A 22,934-nucleotide genomic window follows, 5' to 3' on the forward strand; every position below is an offset into this window, starting at 1 on the left:
GAGCTTCCTTATCGGCAGGCTCAGAGTCCGAGGCACCGAGGCTGGACTCCTGCGTATGCAGAGGCTCAGAGTGTTTATCGGGCCTCTCCCTGGGGTGGGTGGGTCAGCTGCCCAGACTTTGGACGTGGTTGAGCTTGGACGTGGCAGCTCTTCCTTCCCCTGGGGGTACCCCAGCTCATTTCTCAACATTCATTCCCAATAAAAAAGGGTTGAAAGTCGACTGCTGGGACTCTACAAGCATGATGGCCAAGGACACGATAGCGCTTGGGCGCCAGGACTCCTGGCTCCTACCTCTGGCTGTAGGATCTCCATCAGCTCACATTGCTGGGGGCGCTAACATTGGCCCTGTTCCCTTTGCAGAGTGCTCCAGTAAGATCCAGATCAACAGATACCTTGAGACAAGTCGCCTCTGCCATCATTCTGGGATGTGTATCCCCCTTCTGAGTTAAGGGAACAGGAGCAACTAGAATAATCCATGGGAAAGAGCCCTACTGGCTCAGTTGTGCAGCACTCACCTGTAAGCCAGCATGCTGTACCAGCACAGCACAGCTATTTCATTAAAATCTCCAAAGGACCCAAAAGGGTTGGGATGTTCATTATTTGAGTAATCGAGTAAAGAAGAAATGACACTAAGAGAGCTTTAAAATTTTTTTTTTAGTTCACCCAGCTAGCAGAAGTGGCAGTCAGAATGCAAACCTGCCCAGTTGGTCTCAGATGCCCCCCTAAACCACAAAGGGAAGCTTCCTGGCCCAGGGTCTCTTACCTGTGGCACTGCTCACATTTTGGGATGGATCATTCTTTGCTGAGGGACTGGCCTGCACATTGTCAGGTTCTTAGCAACATCCTGGGCCTCTGCCCCATAGATGTCAGTAGCAAGCACCCACCCCAACTTACAACCAGCCAAAATGTCTCCGAACATTGTCAACTGTTTCCTGGGGACAAAATAGTCCCAGGTGAGAATCACTGCTCTAAACCTAAGTCAGGTACTGTGATGATTATTCATGATTACGTGATCATTGAGATTGCAGTTATGATAATAATGTCCTTGCCAGTGACAATCTGCATTTGGGCAGGTAACTGACTCAGGTGAGCTTCCACAGGTAACTAACCATCCAAACTAGGACCCTGTAGAGGAGAACCTGGGAACTATTGATAATCATGTCAGCATACAGGCGCCACGGCAGGGATGAACATTTGCCCGTGTTTTCTGTTTTTCAGGTAAAATGGCCAGAAGTGTGACTCTGCAGCTTTGTATTTACCACTAATGCCTTCATCTAGGAGGTTTTTCTTAGGTTAAGGGCTCTGGAAATCTTAGCACTGGCTTCTCTCACCCCCCCCCCAACCAGATGGACCCTGACCAAGCCATAACCAGACTAGCCCATGATTTTCTTAAATTTGTTGGAAAATGGAAAATGATCCCAAACAGTTAGTGCCGGTTTCCTTTGCTCTCTGACTCAGCTGGGTCAGTATCATTAAGGTTCTCGGTGTGTTCACCTAAATCACAGAGACCTCGGTTCTACTTGGGAACCACAGTTTGGGGAATATCTTTCCAGTCAACCCTGCGGAACTACCCTTCTCTGAGAGGAGAAGGTGAACCATGCTCCCTCCTTTCCGTGTCATGTGATTATGGTGGTGGTGAGGGTGATGATGATAATGATGGTGGTGATGCTGGTGGTGATGGTGAGGATGGTGATGATGATGACTGATAATATAAAATGAGCACTTGCTATAGCTTGGTCTTGTCATGAGCTCTTCACATGAATTATTTCATTTCATCCTTATTACAACCCATAATGCTATCTTTACCCTCATTTTATAGATTCGGTATTCAAGGTTCTAGCAAGATTAATAACATGGGCAAGGTCAAACAATTGGCTGAGAATAGACTAAGAATCCAAGGGCAGGTCTGTCAATCCCAAACCCCACAGAGTACTATTTCTCAATGTAGGGTAAGTTTGATCAGGTCAGTGGTCATCCATCTAATGAGCACCTATTCCAATCACAATGCAAAACACTGAAGAATGGATGGGCAAGAATCTCTCTCTGTACCCATCAGGACCCCAGAGTCCAGCATAAGAGACAGACAACCCAGCAGGCAGGATGTGTTCTGTGAGTGACATGCATGCAGCTGTGGGGGTACAGTGCATTTCTTGAACCAAGCCTGAGTTCAGGGAGGGGGCTCTCTGGTGTGGCTCTGGGTGGGAAGGACATCTGAATCGAGTCTTGAGGGTCAACTGAGTGGGAGTTGGGCAAGAAATGGGGAGTAGAACACCAGGCAGGGGTTGAAGTTGAGCAAGGTAGACTGGAGTGGTTGGAGACCTATGGTTCAGTGTAGGTGGAAGGAGGGTCAAGTCCAAGGTAGAGACCCTGGAGGGCCTGGTGCCACCATTGCATGCAACACCCTCATACACTCAGGCCAACACACACACACACACACACACACACACACACACACACACACACACAGAATTCAGCCACAAGCTAATGGTGCTGATACCATCAGACCCCTCCTATGTATGTCTAGGGTATCAGGGAGTTCTGACTACCACTTGGTTCCAGAAGCCCTAGGTGGGAGCATTATCTCCTTCCATCTTTCCATTCCTCTTCTGCTACATGCAGAAGCATGCTCTTCTCCCAACAGTGTCCACATCCCAGTCCCCGAGGATTATGTGACTATGAATGGGGACATGGTATGTTATGAATTCGTTATAGGAAAACTGATGGAATGAAAGGCACTAGTTGCAGATGGAATGAAAGGTACTAGTCACTTGACCTTGAAATGGGGACATTATCTTGGATTATCTGGGTGGGTCCAACATGAGGGTCCATGTAAGAGGGAAGGAAGAGTGTCAGTGTCAGAGAAGGAGCTGTAACAAGAGGAAGAGGTCAGAGTAAAGTACTTTGAAGGTGGAGGAAGGGCCACAGGCCAAGGAATGAGGATATTTCTAGGACCTAGGAAAGGAAACAGAATCCTTCCCTTGAGCTTCCAGAAGGAATGCAACTCTGCCCACACCTTAATTTTAGCCCCTAGAGACTGGGGACGGACTGCTGACCTCTAGAACTGAGAATAAATTTGCGGTTTTTAAGGTGTTTTAAGTTTGTGATCGTTTGTTACAACAACCATAGGAAAACATGCATCTTCGGGGCCAGAACCAGGCCTGTACTTCTAGCAGGTGAACCGTGGAGTCACTAACCACCTGGGCAGGTGTATACATTGCCGGCGCTTCAGGTAATGCCATTCTCTTGGACCTTGAAGAAAGTCCTTCCTCCACCTGCTGGGGCCCTCAGGCTGGGAGGTAAGATGCAGGTCTGGAGCCAGCCTGGCCCTAAGGAATGGGAGTATCTCCTATCATTGACCATAACCACGCCCAGGACAGCTTGATAATCCTGGGACCCAGAAGGAAAGGGAAACACCAGGTCCTGGAGCCCAGGAATTCCAAGAATGGGTCTGTCGCCCCTGAAAAGTGAGCCAGTCGCTGATAGCCAGTCTCCCAGGATCACACAGCGCTTTCCTCTACTTTTTTTTTTTTTTTTAAACAAAAACTACAATATTACATTCAGGCAGCTGGGTTTTTATTATTCATACTGATTTCTAAAAAGGAACATTCTGGCTTTAATTAGAATGAAAAATATGAGCAGTAGAAATATTCAAATATCACACGGCCTCATTATTTACACCATTGATTTCGACAGGCAGATAAACACAGAGTAAGACAGCGCTCGGCACTATTTAAAGAACAAAGTGGCCTTAATCTGCTTCTCAGTCTCCCCTCATCGCCGGGTCCCTGTGTTTCCCTGCCCAGGGCAAGAGCTGGAGCATGTGGCCAGGCTGTGGAGGGAGAGCCCGAGTGCAAAACCAAGTTCAACCAAAGCAGCTCCGCGTTCAGAAGAGCACCGTGTCCTGAACACCGTGCGTCAGGACGCTCGGGCAGTGTCTCACCCCTTTGCTCACTGAATCCTGGCAATTTACCTGTAGGAGATAAGCAGTTTCGTTCCCATTTTGCAAAGAAGCCAAGTGACCTTGGAGAGGGTGAGGGTCGTGGGCCAGGCCACCGGATGCGAAATGGGTGGGTGACGCCCCCCAAGGGCCCATGCTCTTCATCACCGTGGAAGAGACTCAGGACCACACCTGCTGATCCGGGGTACTTACTGTGTAGTAAGCACCTTGGGCCAGGGCTTCCCGAACTTGGCTGCACAAGACAATCAGCCAGGGAGCTTCAAGAAACCGATGCCTGCATTGTACCCCAGACCTATTAAATCAGAATGTCTGGGGGTGGGAGGCGGGCATCTGTACTTTTAAAAATGCTCAGGGATGCCTGGGTGGCTCAGTGGTGGAGCGTCTACCTTTGGCTCAGGGAGTGATCCCAGGGTCCTGGGATCCAGTCCCGCGTTGGGGTCCCTGCGAGGAGCCTGCTTCTCCCTCTGCCTGTGTCTCTGCCTCTCTCTGTGTCTCTCATGAATAAATAAATAAAATCTTTAAAAAAAAAAAAGATCTTCAGGTGACCCCAAAGTGCAGGCAAGTCAAGGAACCTCTTTTTGTTCTATGTGGTCCCTCACTGAGATCCCCTAACCCCCCTGTGAAGGAATTCTTATTATTGACCCATTCTAAAAAAGAGAAACCTGAGCCTCAGAGAGGTTGTGTGACACCCATCCATCTGGGATGTGAACCAGAACATTCTAGATCCCTTATATTTAACCACTACAGTAAGATATCTTCCAAGTGAGATATTGATAGTTGGTCAAAGGAGGCATTTTCCAGGAGAATGTGTTGTACCTTGGGGACATATAAAAATCGAGTCAAGTTTTTTTTTTTTTTTTTTTTTCCCCATCTGTGGATTCCACATGGACTCCATGGTTTCCAAGAACTACCATGGAGGTATTGCTCTTTTTGCTGTGAGCATCCCCTTTCTCCTCTGTAGTTTTAAAACTCTAATTGAATCTGCTCAAACCTTGATGTTGTCTTTAACAGTTATGGCAGCTCCATGGAGCCCAGTCCTCATAGACCCAAGGTGGGCCCAGAGGACTCAGGAGGGCTTCTGCTTCCAAGGCCCTGAGAGTGTGGCCTCCTGGTGCCCCCAGCTCTGACCTGTGTCCCGTGGGCCCTGTCCTGCAGGACAAGCTCCTTCTCTGGAGTTGCCCAGGTTCTCAGAGTGGTGCCTAGGGTCCTCCATGCACAGAAGATTCAGGTCATTTCTTCATTTAACTCATACCTAATAGGGGACACATGTGGTATCTCCAAGACTCCCAAGACATTAAGGAAAAGCCTCCCCGTAGAAGGCTGGGCTGTAGGAATTGTTCAGTCTGCAAACAACCAGGGAGCATGTGCTGTGAGCTCTCACTTCTTCTCTCTCTCTTCTCTCCATCCATCTGCTTCCCTCCTTCTCATCTCTCTCCCTAGTTATCATTCTTGCCGAGCTTCTCTTCCTCTCTCATCATTCCCAGGCCACACCTCCCCTCCTGTATTAGTTTCCTCTTGCCTCTGTAACAAATCACCACATGCTTAGGGGCTTAAAGCAATGCATATCTGTTCTCCCTCGGTTGCGGAGACCAGAAGTCAAAAAACCAATGTGTTGGCAAGATGGGTTGCTCTTTGGAAACTCCGAGGGAGACTGAGCCACTCTCTGAGCTGGTGGTGTGGGCTGGCAATCCTTGATGTGCCATAGTGTGTAGAAGCATCAGCTGACCCAACTGGGCCCCATGTCACATGGTGTTTGTTCTGTGTCTCCCCTGTGTGTCTCCTTTGTCTTCATGTGGCCTTTTTATAATGACGGTCACCAGTCTTTGGATTAGGGCCTACCCTGAGCTAGTATGATCTCACTTAACCAATTACAACTTCAAAGATCCTATTTCTAAATAAGGTCACACTCTGAGGCTCCAGTGGACATGAGCTGTGGGAGGACACCATTCAGCCCAGTATGCCTACTGTCCCACTTGCCAAAGACATGCTTCTTGGCTGTGTGATCTTCCAAAGTGCATATCGGGTCATGTCACTCACCTGTTGATAACCCTTACTATTTCTCTCAGAATAAAATCCAACTCCTTGACCTGGCCTCCTGGCTCCTGCAAGCTTAGGCTCTGGCTGCTTCTTCAGTCTCCGTGACAGAGCACACTCCCTGAGGCCTGGCACCCTGGCTCCCACCCTGGGCCATGCCCACACCTCCACACTCTTGCTCTGCCTTGACCCGGGGTTCCTTCCCTCCAGCCCTGGTTCCTTGTTCTTCAGATCTCAGCTCCAGGGTCACCTCTTTGTAAACTCCTTCCCAGACTATTCTGTCTAAAGTGGAATATTTTATTCTCTCTCACACTTCACAGTTTTATTTTGTTCATAATACTTACCACCGTGTGAAATGATCTTTTCCTTCTCTGTGGCATGTTTGTTGTTTTCTCTCTCATGGTTTCTCTCTGGTTCATGGCTATGCCTCTAAGGCATAGGGTAGGAGCTCCAAGGGGGTAGGAGCAGGGAAGATACCCGGTTCATTACAGCATTACTCCTTCAGGATGCTGCTCTGAGTTCCCCTCTTTCAACCACTCAGCTTGCCTGAGTCATCACCATGAGCCTGCTGTTATCCTAGATGCCCGGTGGACAAAAGCCTCTCTCAGGGACCTTGCCTTCTAGAGAGTGAAGAGTAGGAGGCAAGTGTATATACTCAAGACTTAGCATACGGTGTTGAAGACATGTCCTCGAAACTTCCAAATCATACTCAGCTCAAACCTTGCTTTTGTAGCTCACAAAGCCAATGTTTCTGGGGCTTCTTAAAGGGCCCTGGGGCCAAACACCTCTGGAACGCTAGTTGACATTCCTTCCATCTCAGCACACTGCTGTCATTTTCTCTGGGCGAAGTAGGATCAGAGGGGCCACTGGGGAGCCACAGAAGGAGCCCTGGACGTGGAGACTGAACGCCTGGCTCCCAGCCCAAGTCATGAAGCTGTGAAGCTCTGAAGGGTCACCTATGAAGCCCTGAGGGGCCATCTGCCTTCTTCAGATCTACCCTCATCCCCAGACTAGGTATGTCCAGATGGCCAAGGCTTTTTGTCAAGCCTGGTTTGGGTTTTTAGGTTTGGTTTGGTTTGGTTTTTTGACAAATTATTAATTTGCTACAATTGCTATTCTTACTCTCATTATTAATTTGGTATAACCACGACTAGCTCATCTTTAGTGCCTAGAATAGTGATTCTCAAATTTGTCTGCACAGTAAAATCACCAGGGAATCTTTTATAATTCCCCAAACCGAGGCCAGACCAGGCAAATCTCAAACTCTGGGGTGGGGGTGGGGGGGTGAGACACAGACTATTAATAGTATGTTTTGAAGTTTTCAAATATGCAGACAAATTTAGGAATCATTCACTCAGACCAGAGGTCAGCAAACTTTTCTCCATAAAGCCATGAGAGTAAATATTTAAGCTGTGTGGGCCATATGGTCTTTTTCGCTACTGCCCAGCTCCACTATGATAGCATGAAAGCGGCCATTGACAGCACATGAATGAAGGAACGTAACTGTGTTCCAATAAAACTTTATATACTGGAAACAGGCAGAGGATCATATTTGCACCCCTCTTCCCAGGCCAAAGTTTGCAGACCCCTGGCCTAGAACAATTTCTGGTGATATATTGGAATAATGAATAAATGTAATAAGCATTTAATAAGCACCTACTATATATTCGGTTCTATGCTACGTGCTGGGATTTCAATCCAGAACATGTGTCCTGTCTGGTTGGGGAAACAGGACTATAAACAAATAATCAAAATGTAGTGAGACAGAGGCAGTAAAAGATGTATGAGCCAGCCGCCAGGGAGGCCCAGGGGAGGGAGGAACCAATTTGGCCTGTGGGATAAGGAGGAAGTCAGGGAGAGCCTCCCAGCAGAAAAGACTTTTAAACAGAGTCTGGGAGGAAGATTTTCAGTCTGACTCCCGGCTGCCAGGAATAGAGATCCAATCAAGTTACCGCAAGAATGGAAAGAGGTTGTTTGCTCTCCCAGGCCCAGTCTAGTCTGGATGGGGTCTGTGGCAGCCCTGAGCCGGGCCTTCTGCAGCTCTTCCCTCCTCTCTGGGCTCTTGCTTGATTTTTCTCTGTTTCTTGAGCACTGCATGAGCGTCCATCTAGAGAGCGTGACGGTAGAGACCACGGGCTTTAGAACACGTGCTTGGGACATTAATTTCCTGATCTGGGAGTCAGGGAGGGAGCATCACAGACCTTCACAACAACGTCAGAGTGTTCCTGTGCCAGTAAAATGAGGGAAAACATGCGAGGTACTTGGGACTGTGCTTGGCACCTGTAAACACTAGAAACTGTGACCGTGACTGTAATTCTTCTTTTCTTTTTTTTTTAAAGATTTATTTATTCATGAGAGACACACACATACACAGAGAGAGAGAGAGAGAGAGAGAGAGGCAGAGGCATAGGCAGAGGGAGAAGCAGGCTCCCCTCAGGGAGACCAGTGTGGGACTCGATTCCGGATCCCAGGATCATGCCCTGAGCTGAAGGCAGATGCTCAGCTGCTGAGCCCCCCAGGTGCTCCCCATGACCATACTTTTTACCGTCTTCATTATCACCAATCACTTTCTTCTGTTTGCTTATAGTTTTGGCATCCTAGAAAGTTCTCCTGGCCTTGCAACCACCAAGCCCCTCTATAAATGCCACCTTCTACTTTAGACCCTGCCCATTGCTAGCTCGGGCTTTTAATGTCCTGGTTCAAATGGCCAGAGAGAGAGGATCTGACTGTCCTGGGTCACCAGGTTGCCTCTGGATGGACTTCCCTTCCAGTATAGGGTATAGGTGTAGGGTATAGGGTCCCCCTTGGTCTAGTCCCCCAGGGTAGGTGGAGAATGCTGGCACACATGTGGCTGCTTGGGCTGAGCCTATTCGCCTAAGATAGGGTTGCCCAGAGCTGACTAGGCATGACGAGCACAGAGGACTAGTTGGGCAAAGGAGCTACATGTGCAGAGGGTGAAGTCTGTGGTCTTCTTGCACTCTCCTCTCCTTCGAGAGGGCTTGAGGGCATGGCCTTGACTCCATCAAAGGAGCAGAGGGGCTCAGTGTCCCAACCTCCGCAGCTCTGTCTGTGGATCCGGTGCTCTGGAAACCAGCCAGCCCTGCTGCTGGCTAGCCGTGCACATGGGCCCTGGCCCCCTGGCCCAACCCTGCAAGAGAATAGCCAGCCCCCAAAGAAATCATTTTGGAGTCGAGTCAGAAGGTACAGCCCAAGGACTGCCGAAGCCTTTGTTTGTTCCCATCTGCAAGCGCGGGCTGCCAAAACATATTGGGGATATAATGAGAAATAACGGAATCAAAATAATGTCAAGGAAATAAGTGCTGAAGAGGATAATCAACATCCTTTCTGAATGGATTTCCTGCCAGGGAGACGGGAGCAGAGGGAATGTTTTACCCCTGGGGCCGAGGCAGACAGTGGTCCTGGAAAGGACAGAAAAAAAAAATCACTTCCTGGAAGAGAATCTTTTAATAGTTCTTTGAAGAGGGAGGCAGGAGCTGCCAAGGCCCAGAACGAGTCCTCTGTTATTGGGGTGTCTCCGCCGAGAGCCCCCCAGCCAGGAGCACAGCCACGAAGCAGTAGCTCTCCTGGGAGCCTCCCGAGTTTGGCACCCGCAGGCCGCACAGGCATCTTTGGTTTGCTGCAAGCTGCAGGAGGGCGAGCTTTGGGATGGCTGGAGAGAGGTGCACTCGGGGCCCTGCTGTGCCACCCGCCTGGCCTGGGCACTTGGGGGTTCAGACCGCCTGTAAGTCCCCCTTCCTTCCTAACAAGTGCGTATCCTGATTTGTGAGTAAAGCTCTCATCGGTGACATCCTTGGGCACTGGCTGCCTGTGGCTTATGTGAGCTGATAGAGCAGAGCACAGTCCATCTTTGGACCCGCGCTCAGGGACTCTCTTGCTTGCTCCTTTTGTCCCTTCTGCCCTTCTCTCGCATCCCCTGTCTTTTATCCACAAGTGCTGCCTTTTCTGGGAATGGGGGTCACATTTTCCACCAGCCGCCTAGGGAGGCACATAAGGACGGAACCCCTGGAAGGCTCTGCTTTTCCATTCCGTCCCCCTGTTCACCACTCACTGAGCATCTCCTGGACGCAGAAGCTTGCCCAGGTTCCCGCGTGGGGGTCACGGGGGGCGGGCGCTCACATCCAGGGCGACCCCGTTTCACTCCCTGCTCTACTTTTCTCCGTGGTCTAACCGCAGCTGTTTCTTTCAATCTCGGATTGAAAAGGCTGCCCCTAGCTTTCACACCATTTCCTGCCACTTCTTCATCATCATCTCAACTGCCATGAAATACGGTCTTTTCACCTGGGTCCACATGGCAAGAAGGCACTCCTCGGGGAGTCCGCTGCCCCCTTCGGGTCTCTGGCTGTGCTTCGGAGCCTGGACCCCTCAGCTCTGTGCAGAGGCCCAGGGACAAAAGCATGAATAAAGCAACTAAGGTAACAAAATAATTTACTGACCTTCTCCCGAGGGCTCTACATTATTTAGATCCCCCAGCCATCTTATTTAAGTCCCCAGTCATCGTTGCAAGGCATGTGCTTATTAATCCCATTTGACAGATGAGGAAACTGAGGCACAGAGACTGAGAGATTTGCTCAAGGTCTCAGAGCACTGGGTTTCGGGCCCAGGGTGTGAGCCCATGCTGCTGCCTCTGGAGTCTGCGGGCTGAACCACACACTACACACACTGCGTGTTCCTTGCTACACTGTGGGCATGACCCGGGCCCTCGGTTAGGCCGAGGGTGAGAGCAAGGTGGGGACACAGGCGAGCACGGCTGCAGGCGGACAGCCAGGGCAGTCACACGAGTCCTGCAGTCACACGAGTCTGGGAGGCCGAAACAGTAGCCAGAACCTTCCGTGATAAGCATCTCAGGGCAAGCAGGTGGCCTTGGAAAGACAGCGGGGGATGCCCGGGTGTGAGCCAGCCCTCCTCCGGCAGAAGTGCCTCCCCCCAACGCGCCTCCAGACCTGGAACAGCCCTGGGTCCGGTTATCGGATGATCATAGGGAAGGAACAAGGACAATTAATTTCTCTGCCCCTATCTTATCTCCTGGATCTCACGAGCCATTTCCAAGTTCAGTTTCTGGTTCCCAGTTCCCGAGCACCGGCAGCTCCATGGCAAGAGTTCAGAAATCTAGAATTCTGAGTGGCAAAAGCACACTCCAGGGCTGAATGCAGAGTCCATGCCGGTTTTTCATAATTGGTTTTCAGAGCAGCCTGTTCCGTGATGTGTAATTGTTAGCAGTTGTAAAAAGATAACTCACATTTTTAAAAGCTTAAAGCTTGCTCTGTGCAGATAAAAACTGTGACAAATTATGTTCTGAAAAATCATAAAAGCAGAGAGAGACATGTTAATAACCAAAGGTGGCGTTTCATTTAGAGGTCAGCCAGAGCTATTAAAGTGGTCAGGAATTTCAAGCTTTGGCAGTAGTGATTTGACCATATCACTTATCTCCTCCAGCCCATGCCTAAGTATCTCCCTCGGTAAAAAAATAATCCACAGACAGTAATACAGGAGGTCAGGGGAAACTGGGGAGAAATGCAGTGTTGCCAAAATAAACCCAGCTTTCAAGGAGAGCCGTTCCGATCGGCCAAGGCCAGTTAATGCTCCGATGCCAACAGCTTCACCCCCAATATTTGGGAACATGCTCATACACACGGCCACCAACACATGTCTAGGGACACACGCATACATGTGTGTGTACACACATCTCGTGAAAGAGCCACATGAAGATTTTTCTGCAAAAAAAAAGGTGCGGGGTGGGGATAGGGAAATTTATCTAACGATGTGATCACCAACCAGACAAACAAGTGTGTAAAAAGCCATCTGGTTTTCCCAAATTTAAAAAGTTGGGGTGTTTTTGTTTTTGTTTTTGTTTCCTTAGCCAAGGTCAAGACAAATCCAAAAGAGGAACAATCTGTAGTCAGTGGGAGAGGCTTCCTGGTGGTGGGGTAGGAGTTGGATAGAGTCTGACCATTGGCCTTTTTGCAAAGAAGAGTTGCCAAGCTATGGGTTGAATCCTTTCAAATCTGTGTCACCCAGTCTGGCCCACCACAGCCAGACGTGGTATGGTCTCGCGTGTGATCGATTTTTTAAAGTGAATAACTGTTTTTGAAACGGATCTAGATTCCATGCCCTCAAGACTCAGATTGAAAAGGGCCTCATTATAGGACCATAGTAATAAGGCAGGGTAGTAAAACCATTCTAGAACAGAAAAAGCATGAACTGCGTGTCAAGCTAGCTGAGTTTTTTACCTTGTGGCTCATTAGCTGGGGCCTCCTAAGCTAGTCGCTTAACTTCTCTGGGCCTCAGTTTTCTCACCTGTGAAATGGACAGACCCCACCACTGGTCTCTCTGATTGTCATGAGAACGTGTGTAAGGGACACTAATGCCATGCTCCATGTAGACAGCATATTCCTTCCAGCCCTGTCCTCAAGATGCTCTAAATTTTCTGTGTTTCTGTGTCTCGTAGAGATCAGCAAATTTCAGTCATTTCTGAAATCTTTTATTTTTTTTCATGCCATTTTATTATCTATTGTTTCTTGGAAAGAGATAAGGAAAAACAAACAAAGACTTCTAGATGGAGAGAGAGCTCTGCTCTGATAAAGCAGATTGCCCCAGAGTTGTTTGTTTGGTTTTTAAAATAGATTTAATACACATTCAAGAGAAACAAATGACAAAATGGCCTCTACTTGTTGAAGAAAAATATTGTGTGTGTTGTATATGGTGGCAGGTACGCTCACTCAGAGTCTCTTCCTCTTGAGAAGAAGATGCTATGGCGAGGAATCCATCTAAGAGCAGACAGTTGGCTTTTTAAACATCTGCATGACTTACTTTTACTATAATGTAGAAATTATAACAGCCAAGAAATATGAACACTCTGCAAAGGTTATAAAATGTGTGCTATTTATCCATGGGCCAGACCAGCATGCGTAACTGGGGCATGCGTAACTGGGGCAAATATATGTAGCCGAATTTAATGCATTATAAATGTACATAATTATGCATTTATTTATTTTAATTCCTCGTAGATCTTCTATATCACTTAAGCACTGAGAAAGGAGAAGGAAGTGAAAACAGGAGAGCAGACCCTGTAATTTAGTTCTAAGTCTAAAATGGATTTTTTAACAAAATGACGCAGAAAGCTTGAGACAAGAATCTCATCACATTGTGAGCTCACTTGTGTTTTCACCCATTCACGAAGAAATTATTACTTTTTATTATTTGTTTCCAATCGACCATGTACTCTGTTAACAGGGAAGTCACTGAATAAAATTTCTGCCCTCGAGGGATTTAATTAATAGGAAATTACCTGCATTTCTTCATTGGAATCCTCATGTGATGGAGTGTCTAATACTCTACCTTTTTAATTATTTGGCTTTCACGTAAGTTACCAGAATTACTTATAAGTAGGAAGTGTTAGAAGTAGTAGAGCTGAATTACAAATATTTGTGATACAGACGTTAGAACTTTGGTCTGTCCTCGTTATCCTATTTAAACATACTGTCCTCCTCAAAGGTCTGGGCATATACAGGTGATCAATAAGTATCCATTATTACATTATTTGTAATAAAGCTTGTGCACACACGCACACACACATAGCCTCAGAGTGAGAGCCCTGGTAACCATCGCCTTATCCAACATTCATTGGCTATTCATGTATAATAATGGTCCAGACTTAGCGTAATACCAAGATGACACTAATAACTTCCCATTGGGACTCATGCTCCGACCTGGTGGTTTTTGTTTTTCTCCTTTAGTGGTGGATGTTGGGATCTTAAGGATGGATTTCCATCTAGCTAGGAAGGCTATAAATAGGCATGAAAAAGAGAGCCTCTCTTGGCCTTTTGTGCATTAAGATGACTTTCCATCTCCTCCACATGCTTATAGGAAGGGTGTAGAGATGTGGGATGGCCAATTGAATGCAAACACTTAGCAGCATCCAGTGCCCATTCACGGAGGGCATCATCATTCCGTGGGTTAGAGGAAAGAGCGCTCTGCCATTGCTGTGTGCTGCTGCCTTCTGGAATGGTTAGTGGAGAATGCGCTCACTATAATGGAAGATAAAATAACAAAACCCAAAACAGCAAGTGTGACATCTTTGAGCAGATATTTACTCTGGGAAAAGCTGCTTTGAAGCCATGGGGTGTAGCTAAACCGTTGAGTAGCTAAGTAGCTGAGCTCACATCCAGATCTAAAGCTAGGTCAGCTCTTAAAACAGTGAATGGGTGTCTTTGAGAAAGTTCTGTGGACTCCTGGAGCCTCAGTTTCCCCTCTGTACAATAGGGTTTGTGATAGTACCAACCAAATAGAGTGTTTATTTATAACTCTTTATAATAATCTTTCTGATTAAAACCCTTGCCTTCCTTTGTCACGAAGGATTTTTTGGTAGCTTGTCCCCTTCTGTCTCACCTTCTGAGAAGGGTAGCCATGACCCCATTACTGAGTAGCTCTTCCCTCTTATTCTGTTTCCCATTTCTCCTCTTTACTATGATTTCACTTCATAATTTGTGATTATTGGTGTCTACAATTATATACTTATTTATCTGCTTGATTATTTTCTTTCCTTGCCTCTAAGCTCTGAAGGTAGGCTCCTGGTTTCACTCCCTCAGAGACTGATAAAGAGTCAGGTATCTAGTAGGTATTCAAGAAATATCCATTAAATAAATTAATGCATGTTAACAAACCAAACGGAGACTACGGTGTGTAAGTATAATCTTACCTCAAAGACATAACAGAGATACATGCTTGCATATATTAAAAGAGAAGATTTAGATTTTTTTTTGTTTCATTTCAACCTTTTCTTCATATTTTTTTCTTATAGAGAGAACATATAGAGTTTCAAATTGAAAAAAAAATAAGCGGCAGAATGTTATGCATAAAAAATGAAATGAATTTTAAACCTTTACTTGGGCAGAGACAAAATTCGTATTAGAATTGACAGTCTGTTAATCATTATTCTTGGTGTAATCCAATGAGCAACTCCGTTCCCTTTATAAGTTAAATTGATTCATACATATTGGCAAGTTAGCTACTTCCCTCAAAGGGAGTTGAATTTATTTGGGTTGTAGATTAATATCTTATTATCCTTCTTATGCACCGGTGACATGATCATTATTTCATCTTGTATGTTTATTAGAGTAAATGCTTTTGGAAGGGGAAGTTGAAAAAAAATCCACCTACGCTCAGCAATCTTTGTAGGCAGGTACATGTAAAATTCTACTCTGGATTATGGTGGTAGCTCTCCTCTGCACGCTTTCATTGACCGTGTCTCCAAGATGTGTTCCCAGCAATCCGTAGCCAGAATATATTGTTTAAAAATAGCTCCAGTATTTTCTTCAGATATTTCTTCTGCACCATGGCATGAGATGAGACTTGCCTTAGAACTTTGCTGGCAGTATCTATTGTCATTGATGAACAACCTATCAACCTCCAACTGGAAATACAGTCAGACCATCTTATAAGTGGGTCACATTTATATGTTGGAAGTTGGGAAGGTGGACGATGGTAATGGGTTGATCTTGGACAATTGCAACCCAGACAGACCTACAGGAGTTGGGTCGACATCTTCAGCAGATGAAATGATCATTTAATTGGCTCTGTCAATTAGATGAGTTCCAGTGTCCAGTGCAAAAGAAACATCCATGTGACCTCAAGAGCCTTGAGCAGTAATGCAAGCCTTTACTGAGGCCAGGGAAGAATTATTTTATATCCCACACAGACTATCTTATTTTCCCAAAGCCCTCTTATGAGGTCAGCTGCTCCCCATTCCTCCTCCTCTGTTCCCCTACAAACTCTAGCCCACATCTTCACCCTCTTCCCAGCCCTCTGATCTAGAATGCCTTCTGGACTCCCTCCATTTCCTTTTATGTGTAACTTTGCTTTGCTTTCTTCAAGTCTGCAGCTTTACTGTGAGCAGGGAAACTGAGCTCTAGACTCCCCCTGTGAAGATCAGGGAAGAGGTGAGGCTGAGGTTACATACACTTTAGCATCCTTGTCTTTTTCATGATGATTACAGATGCCCACTACCTGCATTGACTAATTTGATTCTCCCTATTTTACAGATGAGGAAGCCAAAGCAATGAAAAGTAACTGCCCAAATCATACGCTTAAAGGGCTGGGTTGGGGTTGAGCTCCTTAGGCTAATGGTCTCATATTGCCTCTCTTGATGAAAGTCATCAGGAAAAGAAAAATCTAGCAGCCTGCACCACTCAAAGGTTTCCAGGCCCATTTTCAGCTGCTGACCAAGAAACAAACTAGGAAATTGAAATAGTGGCTTGGCTCCATGAAGCAGAAGTTCTACTAGTAAAACCAACTTCAAAGTTGGAATTTGATCTTGTACTGTGAAGGAGAAATTCAAGAGCCTCCATATTCTCCTTTTCAGTGGGTTCAATTTTCTAAAAATCCAGGGGGCTCATCTTGCCTCCTCAGAAAGGGTGACATGGGTGGTTATGGAAGAGTCAGCTATGTGGATGTTTGAGAACTCAGAGACAGGAAAGTCATCCCTTTGGAAGAGAAAACATAAAAATAGAACAAATCTTCATTTTTTCTGGTCCAGACTTTCTACTACAAAGTACCTGCCATTTCTCCCCCTCCAGCAATGGAAAACTTGCAGATCTGTGAGATCCCACCCCGCCACCCACCCCTGGTACATCATGGCCCCTAAATCTTTCCCTGGTAATTTATAATTTCTTTCTTGAGTAGACATCATCTAGTATTCAGCCTCTATATGCTAGTCCTAGTTTTTCATTAAAAGTAAAAGCAAGGCACTTTAAAAATTATACATTCTCTTGCAGAAGGGGATAGTTGACCCTCCCACACTCCCTTCCTACCTCACCCTCGAGGAATCTTCACTAGAGCCTGAAGAGCGTTTCAAGTTTTGCCAATGAGAATTCAAGAAGCAGCAGAGTCTCATCTTTGCACAGTGACTCTCAAATAATAACGGGCACCCAAATCACTCAGAAAGCCTGGTTACAACCCAGATTGCTGGGCTCCATTCCAAGGTGTCTGATTCAGTGGGTTTCAGGCTGGTGGGGAGAGTTTGCTTCTCTAACCAATTTCCAGGTGATGTTGATGCTGCGGGTGCCAGGACCCCACTCTGACAACCACTGCCTTAGCCATTCAAGATCTGATGACATCTTTGTGTACAATTGCTCCCTATGCTCAAGTCCCTTTCATGAAAGATCTTAACTTGGAGGAATGCCACTCCTGAATCTTTACCTCCTCAAGGTGAACTCCAGTCTTTTTAAATGAGGCTCAGATGGAACGTTTTCCGGAAGCCCTTCCTGCTCTGGGCATCCTTGTCTGTATTACACGAACCAGGAAGGCCCCTGTCCCTTAACCTGAGCCAACAGCAACGGATTTATGTCTCATCGCTATCCTACTGTCAGGGAGAACTCATGCCCGTGGGGCTTTTCCTCATGAGTAGCTTTACAGGCAGGACCCTCTATATCTTGTGATTTTGAAAAAATCAAAGACAAGTTTTTAATTTCAATGTGAGACTTGACATGTATAGATACTATATTAATGATTTTAGTTTCTTGTTCTAAATTATGGAAATCTTTCTGGATCCTTTTAGATCACCTAGTTTTCTAATGTTTCCCATGTTGTACCAGCTGCAGAGATAATGAACACATCTCAGAGTCCTTATTCAAAATAACAACGGAATCAAACAAGACCAGCCCAAACACTCACAGACCCTTCTCTTGAGGTCAGAAAGAATGAATCCATAAGGGTCTCCCTGAATACGATTAAATAGCTGCAAATCCGCTAGTTCTTCCCATCCATTTCCCATTTTCCCATTTTGTCTTCAGTCATTTCTTGAGTGACACCATTTTATATGCCTTCCCGGAGATCCAAACCCACTTTACTACATTCTTTCCTTGAGATACTAGTTAGCACTTTCTTTTTTCTAAAATCAACTTTGTAATAATCCATTCTTAGACCATGCTAGTATAAAGTTACCATTCTATCGTTTCCAAAAATCTGTCATGTCTTCATGTGGTTTTTTTTTGGAAACCAAGACATTTAAAAATCTGACTTTCTTCCTTTCTCCCCTTCTTCTTGATCTCTTGATTTCCACCTGTGAATCTTTTTAATATCTCGGGATATTATTATTTTTATGGATGTAGGGATTCGAACCTGCATCCATAAAATTGGATCCAATTTTTTTAACCATTTTTTGATCATCCAAAATGGTTAATGGTTTCTCTATCTTTTGCCCTCACCCCATTCCCGCCCCACTCCAGAGTTTCAGTTGCAGTTTAAGTACCCCTTCAGTCTGAACATACCTTCCTACTTGAGAAGTCTGAAGAAAATTGCAACATACCCATAGTCCAAATATCCCTGGTGGTTCACAGTTCATCCAAAAGTATACACGTCTATTTAGGCATTATATATTATTTCTTCCCTTTCTATAAGAGAAGCAATTGAGATATTGTACAAGATATGGAGTAGAGGTTTAGTAAATACTGACTGACTGACTGACTGAATAAACAAATACTTCAGCAATAGGTTCAGGGCCTAGAATGTCAAATCCCATCCCATTAGTAATATTTTGCAAAGTATTCCCACTCTGACATGGTTGCATCTCATTACCTAACCCATGCACTAGGCCATTTCTTTTTTTTGCTCTTTGTCTTGCTTCAAAGCCTTAACAGAAATGCACCATTTCAATAATTTAGCATCTTCAAGTTTAGCTTTTTCTGAGATATTATGTTCAGGCCAACAAAAGTAAGATCATATGCAACATGGAGACTCATTACCAGTGTTTGGGGCTAGAAAAAACAGTTGAGATGGATAATTGCAATTAAAAAAAAAAATCTTACCACTATTTCATCAATAACACAGTTCAGGGTACAACCTTTTCTACCAGTCTCTACTATACTATATATTATTGTGTATCTAGATATGATTTTGAATTTAAACTGATTAAAATAAACGTAGTTTAAAATTCAGTTCTTCAGTTGCAATTGCCATTTGTCAATTGCTCGATAGTGGCCTGTGGCTTCCATATTGAACAACCCAGATATGGGACATTTCAACCCTATTAGACAGCTCTGGTATAAAATCTATGCATATGCATTCTCCATTAAATCAGTCAAAGGGGTAGAGGGAAGCAGATTTTAATGTCGTATGATGGTGGTTGTGCATTTCCCTAGTAGGATTAGACACAAATTTACCAAATGAAACTCCTAGATGAGCTGGAAGAAAAATGATTGAGTTGTGTCTAAAAAAAGGAAAATCCTCTGACATGTTGATATTCTAGGCTGGCGACTTTGCTTGTGGCATTTTGGAACAAGATTCAGAATCAGGAAAGTGTCACCCGAGTTGAAAGCTCCCCTGTAAGAAATGTTTCAGTTTGACCTAAAGTAAGTGGAAGAGACAGGGCAAAGGAAGAGGAAGCCAGCGGAGGATGTCTAAGTGATAAATGGTACCCTGTCATATCACATTTGACGTCTTAACAGGAAAAAGGGGGCTGTTGAGCCAGATGTGGGTTAAGGGAGGAAGTTCAAACCTTTCCCTCGTCTTCATTTTGTTTTTCAAGGCACAGGTTGAGTTCAAGAGCTCCGAGTTCAATCACAGTGTATCCACTCTTCAGAGTAAGAAGCCAATCAGGGCAAATGTGTTCTCCAAGGCAGCTTCTGCCTTTCTCAAGAGCAAAATGATTGCAGGGCTTCCAAGCTGTTGAGAAAGATCGAAGCCAAGAGGGAATCTCTCCAAGAGAAGATTGCCATTAGCAGCTGCGTCATCTATGTTGTAACTACTGAGGTACAGCGTGGGACCCCCGGAGAGAGGGATAGCCCCCACAGACCTGTGTGACTCTCCTTGCACCAAACATGGCAGGGGCCTCCTCTATCAAGGTGTAGGGCCTCCAGCCTCCAGAGGTTGCTTTCCTCAAATAAACACTAAAGAAGAACGCAATGCTCCATTTAGGAATACCGACCAGCCAAGCAGCTGCTCCTGTGCCCAGTTAATTTTTCTCCCATTATATTTTCCCAGGGTAACCTCCCCATCACAGACACACTTATCTGGGTTTCATATCAGCCTTAAAGATTCGGAGTATGGATCTGTTTTCCAGACTGACCGTCTGACTGTCTGACCTATGGTTGTTCACTCTCACAGAAATGCATAATGTTACCCTTGTTAAAACCACAATTAGTCTAAACCCTTTACAGGAAATATCGGTTTGGTAAGAGGAGAGATACCGTTAATAGGAAGTCACGTGATTCGGAGGGAGAACAGGCGAACGTAGCTGATGTGCACGCTCTCTACTTATCATTGATCTCCAGCAGCAGCTGCCAGCTACCGAATGCAAAGGTTAGCATGCACACGTGGCCTCCATTCTGCGTGGGGAGGTGGAGCAGGAGCAAGCCCGCCAGCCCTCGAGGCCAAAGGACTTCTGAGTACAGCTCTGGTCCCAGGAACTAGGGGGGCTTTGGGGAGAGAGGCTCTGTCCACAGACTCTTCCCATCACAGTGGAACTGCAAGGAGAGACCAGGGCGGTTGTCAGTCTTCCGGCCACCCCTAGCCAACCCCACAGTTGGCAGGCAACTTGAATGAGGACAAAAGCGAGTCACTGCACAGATGAGTAGAGATCAGAGTAATATAAGAGCTACAGGGCCAATGCTGCTGTGTGTGTATCTCTGGATTGGAACTGATGTGTGGCTCTGCCACAGGGCAGCTTTGAGGCTTTGACGTCAGTCTCCCTACCTCTACAATGGAACCAATGCTCTATGTGGGGAGTACACGTAGTTATTGATCTGCAGTAACAGTGGTACTAAGCATTATGAGACACCATTTATCATATTTATTTTGTTGCAGATACACTACTAATGAATGCTGTGAGAATCATAAAATAGGACTATAGGAAGAGCATTTCATAACAGTTCATACAAAGAGAAATAGTTTAATCAGCCAGGTAGCCATGACCAAATGTCTCCATCCTTTTGAGTTTTTGTTTCTTCCTCTATAATATAGATGATAATACCTCTCACACATTGCTGTTGGAAGATTTACATGAGATCATTGTTAGCACAATTCTTGCTCCCTGAGAAACATTCAATCACCCACTACTACGGTTACTATTATTACTCTTATAATCATCATCCCCCATGATGCTCACAACTATCCGTGAAGTCAGTGGTATTATTTTGTCTTGTAGGCAGAGAAACTGAGGACTCACAGTCAATGAATAGCTACTGTAATGAGTGTCCTTAACATTTCAAATGGAGTTTCACTGGAAAGGCTTAAGTTGTAGTTAGCCAATACGGAACAGATTTTTGAGAGATGTTAGCTGTGATTAAGCGTAAGAAAAGAAAGTGTTTAGTTAGGCCAAAGGAACATAAGCCTAGAAGGTACTCTATGTATTTTAGAGGTTTGATTGCAAACTCCTCACTGCCTAAAAAAAGTGCATGCTGTAGCTCTGGAAGCAAAGTAGAGGCAGTAGAGGCATCAGACCTGTGTTTTATTTTTCTTTTGGCTTTTTTCACAAAGTTGGGAAGCCTGTGAGCTACTCCAGCATGGACTCAGACTACATCCCAGTGGTGTCTCTGAGCTCAGACAGGCTTCCTCCTTTCCACACACCGAGGCCTCCTTAAGGCACCCCTCCCCCACCCCAAAAGGACAACAGCTCCTCGAGCCCAGAGCTCCTCAGCTGGGGGCAGTTGGTCTTCAGCTGTAGCAATGCCCCTCATGGACATTCCGACCCAAGATGTACCTTCCAACTGACATCTCCCTCCTCTTCCCCAAAAGTGAAGCAGGAAGACACAGGCCAGACTCAACCACTTTCACTTACCCAAAATGATCTGTTCCTTGCATCTGGGATAAACCATTTACTTTTACTAAGTAAATAAGTAAGAGATGCTAAAACTCAAAAAGTTTAGCTGGAAAGTAAGAGAAAATATAACATAATTTTGTACAGGATTACCTGACTGGAACTGCTGTGACTATATTCTAAAGCAATGCTTGCTAGAGGTGTGTGTGTTTGCACTGACAGCAGACCAAGACACACACCACTGCTACTCCTACGTCTGCTTCTCCCCAGATCTTAACTATACTTTTGCTGGCAGTTCCACATTGGCAACTTGTACATAAACACAATGACAGAACATGACATCAGCAAAGCGGCCGTCTTTATAGTGTAGAACAGGGCTGGCAAGCTCAAAGCCAATATCCTAGTGCTCCATGTCAGCATCCTGGCAGGCACCGCTAATGGATCAGGACACTCTTGACGCTCCTGCCAGGCTCGGTCTCACTTCTCAGCACAGTTCTCCAGGCAGACACGACCCATCGGCTGGACTTGGCAGGCAAGGTGAAGACTGTTTAGCCTCACCCCTCACCCTGGCAGAGAAACTCCTCATGCCAGGTCTGTGATCCAGAGAAGATGCTACTCACATTATCGTAAAATCATTACCAATCATTTAATTTTGTTGCAAGCTGAATCTGGTTTTTAAAACAGAACAAAGCAAAGCAAAAGAGTTGGAACTCCTCACAAAGAGAAAATTCTACTCTACAGGACAAAGCCAGGGCAGATGTCCCGAGACAAGGTCCTGCTTTATTTTTACTCAAGTCTAAATTAAAACAGGTATTGACTGTTTATAAATAGCAACTAAAAAATGTATACCAGTTGACCCAGTAATTCTATTTCTGAGATTCTAAACCAAAGAAAGACTGTTAGTTCAGGAAATTCCTTATAAGAAAAAGCTCTTCATCGGGACAGTACTTAGAATGCCAATAGCAGTAGTTTAGATGCTCAACAATGACAAACGAGATAAATACTTAGTATATATTCGTTTGACTTATTATTATGTAGCAGCTGAAATAATGTACTTAAAAGAGGTATATCTTAAAAAAATAAATCTAAAGAGACTTGAGGATATAAACAAGCATTTACAGAGATCATCTCTAGTGGTCAGATTATGGATAAATATTAATTCCTTCATTCTGC

The sequence above is a fragment of the Vulpes lagopus genome, chromosome 10, assembly GCF_018345385.1.
Source record: "Vulpes lagopus strain Blue_001 chromosome 10, ASM1834538v1, whole genome shotgun sequence".
NCBI lineage: Eukaryota > Metazoa > Chordata > Mammalia > Carnivora > Canidae > Vulpes > Vulpes lagopus.